Source organism: Heliangelus exortis, chromosome Z, assembly GCF_036169615.1.
Source record: "Heliangelus exortis chromosome Z, bHelExo1.hap1, whole genome shotgun sequence".
Lineage (NCBI taxonomy): Eukaryota > Metazoa > Chordata > Aves > Apodiformes > Trochilidae > Heliangelus > Heliangelus exortis.
In genome coordinates this window covers 13074125-13082078 of record NC_092454.1, presented here as the reverse complement: position 1 = coordinate 13082078, position 7954 = coordinate 13074125, and the positions used below count along the sequence as shown (strand labels likewise).

Here is a 7954-nt window from a genome sequence, read left to right as displayed (position 1 = left end):
AATATTGGGTGTAACGACATCTTCAGTTGCCTGGTAATTTCTTCCAGCAAATTATGTGGCTGAAAAGGATTCAGCCACTTGTGCATAGGAGATTGGAATAGTACATGGAATTCATAAATACCATAATTGTTTTGCATTTTTAATAGACTAATCAAAATATATACCAAATGGATGCTCTGAACAAGTCAAATTGCAACAGAATTTAAAGAGAAAACTTCCACGCCTGTATTTCCTTTAAAGTTTCTGGAGAATATTGGTCTTCAGCAGCCAGAATTAGAGAGAGGGTTCTATTCTGTCTTTGTATTTTGTAAGCATTTTATCATGGCACAACATAGGAAAAGTCTGATCTTATGAGTAAAAGAAGCTAGGAAATTAGTTGTGCCAGGTATAGGAATAAGTCCTAAGATATCCTACTTAGGTGGTCCAGAAGGAATTACTATCACTAGGTCAATTTGAAGGCGATAAGAATGAGACAACTTACACCTACTTCTGTGCTGCATAAACCCTCAGGACAAATTCTTTTCTTCATTCAGTATTTCCAGCTAAGGGCAAATGTTAGCTTCATTCTTTCTACTGTAGAACACACTTTTTTTTTTTTTTTTTTTTTTTTTTTTCTTTCTGAGATGTCTTTTTGTCTTGTGGTAGTTTCCAGGTGGCCTCAGGTGAGAGCTGGATAGACGACAGTGCATCCGGAATGCAGAGTACGTCAAGTTCAGACAGGTACAAGGTTTTGGCCTGAAACATTTGATACTGGAGATGTTGTCTGTCACAAACATAAGCTTTTAAATTCTCCACAAATTAGACTTTGAGTGCCTAAATTCTAGTTTTGATTTTGCCAAAGGTGGGCACTAAGAAGAAGAGAGGTTTAAATGTTTTACTGGCTCTCACCAACATTGTTAAAGCTACAGTTCTCTTCCTGCAACCACACTTGCAGTCATGACAGATAAAAAAAAAACCAAAAAAACAAAATTCCCCCCAAAACCAACCAAAACTGAGATTATTAATGTTTGAAATGTATTTGTATTGCTTGTTTTTCTGAAGTGGTAAAATAAGAAATTGCAGCAGCCATGACTTTGGGATCTGTATAACGTGATTAAAACATTAGCAATACCTAGGAACTATACTTTTACCTACACCTAAATAGTTTTCTGTTGAGAGATGTGTGTAAAAATGCAGGAAACACCATTACCAGCACTCAGTAGGACTCACATTTTCAATGAAGTTTTGAGAATCTTGAACAGATTTTTTTTTCTGCTTTTTTCTTTGGTCTGAAACTTTCCTTTGGCAACATGAAGACCAAGTTGTTTTATTTTGCATTTGTTAGCACTTATATGCCTGTAAAGACTCCAAACAATAAGTAAGGGAGTGGTCTGAATCCCTTTGAAATGTGGAGAAACATTTTTAGGGCTAACTAATGTTGCATATTAAGTAGCAAAACTGAGGGAAAGTGAAAAAAGAGACACTATTTTGTACCTGCTGTTCAGGGGGTTGTGTATCCAAAGTAAAGAAAAAGACCAAAGAACAGGAAGATAAAGTCATAGCTGGCTGCATGGAATGGACAGAATAAAAAAAAAATTGTTTAAATATATCTGTACCTGTACTGGGACAGAAAGCTCAAGGAAAGAGAATTTGTTTTATAGCGTGTGCTTTGATCTTAACAAAGCTTATTCATTTAGAAAAATCTAATTTCTAGTTCCCACATAATTAAGTCATTTACCTTCTGATGAACAGTAGAATGCTTTACTCAGATATCTTTACTGTTGCAACTATTACCAGAATACTCCAAAATAAATATTTCATGTGCTCTTGTTTCACATTTGTCTTTAATGTGTGATGTTAGGCCAAAATAAAACCTCCTGCAACTGCTGAGTATCTCACAGAGGGAGACCAAAAAACCAGCACTTTCTAATCACATGGAAAACTCTCAAATTACCAGTCCCTGCTTAGATTCTCAGTGCTAGGAGAAAGCAGTCAACTGTGTGCCAGGGCTCAAATGCATGACTTTGCTTTCTGCTATTACCAGCTGAAGTGATCTAATACCTACACCAAAGAGTTTGGGCCACACAAGCAGTTACTCCATCCTGTCTCTACTTTGTTCCCCGTGTGTCCTGCCCTCACCTCAGCTTTCTGAGCCCCATCACACTCCTCAGGATGGTTTTGCACAGTATCTAAGTGGATGCAGAGAAGTGTGGTGAGATATGACGGGAATACAACACGCCCCAACCCCTCCCCCCCTTAAAGTTACAGTAAATCAGCTTAATTTCATGACCCAGATCACTGGAGTGTCAAAGAAGAACCATTGCCAATGCAAGGGGAAAAAGGAGTGGAAACTTACCCCAGCAGGGAACAACAGGAGAGGTTTTTTGCCCTGTAGCAGTAGTCATCTGTTAGATGCACTTGGTTCTCCTACCCTGCTCTACCCTACCCTACCCTACCCTACCCTACCCTACCCTACCCTACCCTACACTATCCTACCCTACCCTACCGTGCCCTACCCTATCCTACCCTACCCCACCCTATCATCATTTCCTATCCTTACGCTGTGGTTTCTTGATTTCATTAAGCCATTGCTAAGCTGCTGCCCAAAGTCTTGTTTTCCAGAACAGAAAAATCCAGAAAATTCCAGAATACAAAATTCCAACCAAGCTGAACAGTTGGCCTGCTTTGGGAGGTGAGCAGGCTGAGAATTAACTTTGTGGCATCAAAAACAGAACTGCAATTTTCCAGCTCAATCACCTCCTTGATTTGGTAGTGACTCCCCAGGGAAATGCAGAAGTGCCAGAGGTGTATCCCAGAGCTCTGAGCTCTGAAGTTTCACAACTGAAGCTTTCAGACAGTCAAGGGACATCCTTCCAGACTCCTTTTTTCCCTACCATCTCCTAGCACCTGGAATAGGGATTGCCTCCTACTCACACTGGCTTCTGTCTACATATGTGACTCCCTCCCAGTCAATATAGAGGGCATTTATCAGCATCATGGAATTTAACTTCTAGGCACTGAAGCAATAATCATCTCAGTATTGAACTCATTTTTTTGTATCTTACCCAAGGAATGAAATAAGAGGACAGCTCAGAAAAGACTGTAGAAAGTATTCCAAAGCTTTAGTGATTCTTTTCTTTTTGAGGGATAGAGAAAAGAAATTGAATATATCTGTGTCATTACTTTTGTCTGTAAAGTTCAGTTGATTCATATTATAGTGGCTCAGACCTGACATCACTTACAGATTTATGAGGGAATAGTTCTTGGCATAAGCCTGTGGCCTGAAACAATGCTAACTGTTACCTGTATGTGGTATGTCATATATATATATATATACTTATTTATTGAAACATAAACTCATTTTCCTTATTGACCATAGTCATTTCTCAAGTAGGTTTGGGGTTTTTTTTTTCTTTCTTTCTTTCTTTTTTTCTCTGTTTGCTAAAACCATATTGCAAATGTATGTGGATTAAACTACTTCCCTAAGTCTTACACATAAGTCCTGAGTTCTGACCTAACCCCTTAGGCTTTGGAAAACAATGTTCAATTTATGTAATTAGGTAAATAAATTAAGCATTCTGGAAACCTGGGTATAAAGAGTTGGATTTTCCTTCTCTTATTAGTACACCTTAGAAACACCTTTTTTGATGTGAAGATGAAAGATTTGCTACAGTATTTGCCACCAATAGTTTTTTATATGAAATGATAAAGGCATAGCAGCTGTCCAAAGGCAGAAGATCCAGAGTAAAAAATGTTTTCTCTGTCTACCTCTTACACTGTCTTAGAATCAATTCTGCCAGAGGTACTTTCCTAGTTTCAGTTATTGCTTTGCCTTCTGATGTTTTGTCTTCCTGTGATAAATGTTAAATATTACTTAACCTGGCCTTTTATTTGATGAGAGCTTCTAAGAGTCAGAAAGTACCTGGCATTGTGCTGGAAAGATGCAAGCTTTCCTTCAAAAATGTTGTAGTGTGTGTGTTTCATGGTGGTGGTTGTGGTACTAATAAAGCTAAAGTATATGCAAGCAACATGTTTTGATGCTTGCATATACATTTGATGAAGAAAGCGACGAATATTAAGCATTTAAATAACTTGATAGGAGCCAGCTGTGAATGAGGCACAATGTGCAATCTGGGGAGAACGGCTAGAAATTACTTTAAAAGATGAGAGGCAAAGAGAAACATTTTTGCTTAAATGATCCTCTTATAAAAGAAGGTGGCATAACAGGAGAGTTTGAAAAAGAATGTGTCTAGGTGAACCCTTCTTTAGGGACTGTAGGAGAGTGCTGCTCCCTAGTAGAGAAAAAATTGGGAACAGTGCCTATTCCCTGAAGATGGCAGAAACCCAAGGACAGACGGAAGACTCAATGGAGATTGCATGACTCCATGCCCCCCCACCTCTGGTTGAGTTTCAGAGGACACAACAGGTGCAGGAGTCAGTCTGGCTGACAAGACTGCTCCACGAAGGGCCCCCATTTTTACAGCTTTAGAACTTCTCTGCAAGATGGAAAGCAATGATAATAGCTTTCATTTACTGCTCTTTATTCTTCCCTTTTTCTGCTTTCTCATATATACTGAGCATGCACACAGAAGGATCTAGGGCAGTCTCCCGCAGCGTTTTACTTAGTATCTTGTTTCAGCTACTTTCAGATATTTTCTGAAGATGCCATGACCATGGTGAAATTACTTTCATGAGGATAAAATATCTCTGTCCTTCATGTTTCTGTGCCTTCAATCTCTCCTGCATCACCATCCAGCATTAACTCAGCCATCATGCATCAGGCTGCAGATTTCATTTCTGCTCTCACATAAACACCTTTACTCTTCTGATGATCTTGTCTGACTGAATTCCACTAGCTGTTGAGCACTGAGCGGGTATTAATGACAGCAAAATTCACATTCACACAGGTTTTAATTTACAAGGTTTATGCGTAATGACAATCTTTATTAAGGGATTTTAATTGCCGCAGAAAGAAAACTTCACACTTCTGTATGGCTTCTTATTCTCACAACATTAGCTTCTTTACATAAAATAAATAATGAAGGAAACATCTGTTTGGGCAGTGTGATTTTACATCCTGCAGAAATGCTGGGAACGCAGAGAGTAATGCATTTGCAGCAATTCTGTGACACCTTACATTTTATAATTTCATTAATATTAATTGTGACTGTGAAATTGCTTTCTTTTTTTAGTTCATAATTGTATATTCTTTTGAAGAGAGACCTACTAAATAATACAATATCAAAACAGGTTTTCTTAAAAGTTGCATATTGTCCTTCTAGAAATAGCTTTGTGTGATAATCCTGAGCTGTTTATTCTTCAAACTAGACAAAGAGTTATTGAAAATGGTTATAAGAAGAAAAAATAGACATTTCTTGTTTTCCTGTTTGACAGATTAACCCCCCCTCTATTTTTGTATCCAAGAGAGATCACCCATTGCACACTTTTGGAGTTTTGGTACTTTCCCTGCTGTCACACTGACGCCAAAGAACTGTGGTATACTCACCCACAGATCTCCCTTTCGTGTATTGCAGCCTCCAGCTTGCCGATGAAGGTGGCTGAATCATCCTGTTACCTCCTGGGCAACCTTAAGACTTTTGCTGATATCCTCTCTGAAAGATCCGACCCTCCTGTATGCAGAGCTCATAAGAATGTGGTGCCCTTTCCTCAAACTGCTTTCTTACTTGGACTTAATCTGCACCTATCTCTTCTCAGATAGGATTTCTGAGAACATAATAAGGATGTTGACACTTTTTACACATAATGTGTAATGAACCTAAAGCCAGCAGTAGCTATTTAAGTTGAAAATTCTTCTGTCTGAGCAACAGACACAATCTGCTATGAAATGTGAAGTTTAAATTGAAACTTAGAACTTTTATAAAAATGACCATGCTGGTAATGATCTAGTACATGAAGAAAAATAACACACTCATGTGGTTATACACATCCTGAGACTGAACATCATAGTAATGAAATATTCCTGTAATAGATTTGTGTTCTGTGACTTTAAGTTAAGCTTTAAGATACCATGAGGTCTCTCATATATCATTTCTGAACTGTAAGGTAATGCACTTAAATCATGTTTGCCACGGCTAGGAGCATGCATGCAGTGGTATCATGCTGTCAACTGCAATTCATTACACTGAATGCACCTGGCCAAGTGTCTGATATTTTACCCTTTCTGTATCTCTTGCAAAATGCTTGCCCAGATCACTGGGCTTTTTGTACAGGAGCTTTTTGGAACTAAATTTGAACATTAGAGATTATCTGGTACTTACATGTATGATACATGTACGTGGTAATAATAGTGATAATGTCTGATTTTAAACTAAGATAAATTTTAATATAAGGTTGCAGGGTTTTTTCTGTTTTTAATAGAAGGTTTTTAGTCAGCAGTACACTGAAAGCTGAACAGACTTCTGTGGAAAGGGGAAACTTAAGCTTATGGGGTAATTCTGGAGTTTGATTCTTTCTGCACTCTTCTCCATGATTAGTATTATGCTTCAGCTTAGATCTTCCCTTCCCTTCCCTTCCCTTCCCTTCCCTTCCCTTCCCTTCCCTTCCCTTCCCTTCCCTTCCCTTCCCTTCCCTTCCCTTCCCTTCCCTTCCCTTCCCTTCCCTTCCCTTCCCTTCCCTTCCCTTCCCTTCCCTTCCCTTCCCTTCCCTTCCCTTCCCTTCCCTTCCCTTCCCTCCCCTCCCCTCCCCTTCCCTTCCCTTTCCTCCCCTCCCCTCCCCTCCCCTCCCCTTAACCCTTCCCCTCCCCTCTCCTCCCCTCCCCTTCTTTTCCTTTTTTATTTTTCCACTTTTCTTTCCCTTGCTTTTCTCTCTTTTCCCGTGGCAGTTTTTAGTTGGCATAGCAGTCCATGCTGCCACAGTGATTGTAAACAAATGAATTCTGTGAGCAAAAGTTGGAAGTGGTAGAGCACACAAACAGCAGCCCTGTGGGCAGCTCCTGTCACTATTGGATAGTGAAGGAAGTGTTTTTAAAAAAGAAGTGAGTACTTGCCATATATAAGAGGCAGGGAAAAAAAGGCATAGACGTTCTCTGGGGAATTGTAAGAGGATTCAGGTACACGTTTATGGGACTCACTTTAATGCAGTATAGTCAAAATTTTGGTCATAGTACACAAGAAATGGTACACACTTTCTGCTGTTGCATTTTCCTGCAATTACTTTTGAGGCCTGCTTTTAAAGTATGGGTACACTGAAAAAAATAATAGTTCTTAGAGCCTGCTCTGTGGTAGTGCTCTGTGTAACAGGGTAGCCCATATGTTTCCATGTATGATCCTTCCATTTTTATCTCTTTATAGGGATTGTAAGGTTCACATTCAGAATTTGGAATTTCTATCACAGCTAAACAGCCAAAAAGGCCTAACATTTCCTTGGTAATTTAGATGCATTTAATCTCCAGGGTTTTATTATATTAAAGATGTAATGTGTTATAACAGACTTCAGTATGAAAAGGTGTTTAGTTAAACTGAATCAAAAAAAATCAATTACAAGGAATCACAGCTGCACCTGAAAACATCCAGACACAATGCATCCTCCCTCAGCCTCCTGGCTTGCAGGGACTGGAAGAAAGCTGGGTAGCTGCTCAGTCTGGATAGTCTCTCTAGTATGGAGGAGAAGTGTAAACCAGACACCTTAATTCTTTGTGGATTCTTGTGCCTGCTTTACCAGCAAAATGCAGACAAGTATGTCTGCATGGAATTGTAGTTCAAAAGGATCAAAAAAACCCCACTCCAGCATGCCAGAAACAGGAACTACTGCTCTCAGAATTGAAGTCTCTCAGAAAAAGGGAAGCTGACCCACAAATCTGAATATTAATATCAAGTGCGAGTGCTACATATAGAGAATGGTTCTGTCCAAGTTTTTTTTTTCCTAATGCTGAAACGAAAATCTTACATGCAAAATTATTAAAGAAATAAGTCATAAGGCTGACATTGCAGGAAAGATTTCAGAATATCACAATAAA

At 39.0% G+C, this 7954-nt stretch overlaps 1 long non-coding RNA gene across 1 annotated transcript in view; it reads left to right on the top strand.

The window, feature by feature from the left end:
• LOC139790378 (uncharacterized) overlaps positions 1-7954 on the top strand; it is a 65460-nt gene that overhangs the window by 46746 nt on the left and 10760 nt on the right. The window lies entirely within an intron of this gene.